This window comes from Lupinus angustifolius, unplaced genomic scaffold, assembly GCF_001865875.1.
Source record: "Lupinus angustifolius cultivar Tanjil unplaced genomic scaffold, LupAngTanjil_v1.0 Scaffold_633, whole genome shotgun sequence".
NCBI classification, from domain to species: Eukaryota; Viridiplantae; Streptophyta; class Magnoliopsida; order Fabales; family Fabaceae; genus Lupinus; species Lupinus angustifolius.
The window spans coordinates 28,953-29,631 of record NW_017727960.1 but is presented as its reverse complement, the minus strand read 5'-3'; positions in this window follow the sequence as shown (position 1 = coordinate 29,631).

The window sequence follows — 679 nt, the reverse complement described above, 5'->3', positions numbered from 1 at the left end:
GCCTCATTTTAATCGATTACCTGGGTGCAATTTTTTAAAACCTGTAATTTTTTTACTTGGTTAATCGATTAAGACTGGTAGTTAATTGATTAACAACACCAGTTAAATTGAAACAAAAGCGTGTTTGGGCATTTTTCAAAAACCTCCGTCATCCCCTTTTCTTTCAAATCTCAGAGGAACAAGTTCAATATCATTCCTAAACTGTAACCTAGCCTAAAACCGAATTCTCCAACCCCATTCCACTCCATAAAGCTTCTTCTCCATCACTAATTTCTAAGAAATCCGGTTACCCCCAATTCCAAAACCCTAAGTTACATTTTTCGTGAATCCTTCCATTAAACCTTCAAATCACCTTGGGTTTCAACTACAAATGGAAAGAGGTCATGCAAAAAGGGTTAAGACAACCGCTCAATGTCCAGCACGTGCTCCAAAAGTCGTTCCCTCGAACCAACAGGTAAGGCAGGACCGTGGAGACCCATATTATTCTTTGATTTTGCAAGAGACACGGTTGCTCGAGTTTCAGAGAAGAAAAGCTACATACATAAGGTATGCAAATTTGACTTGGTTAGCATAACAAAACTTTGATTTTCTACATAGAATGCAAGCACAAGGGGTTGTCCTCTTTTTGGAATTGAAAGGTAATATCTACCTTGCTCTAGTTAGGGAATATTATGCAAAT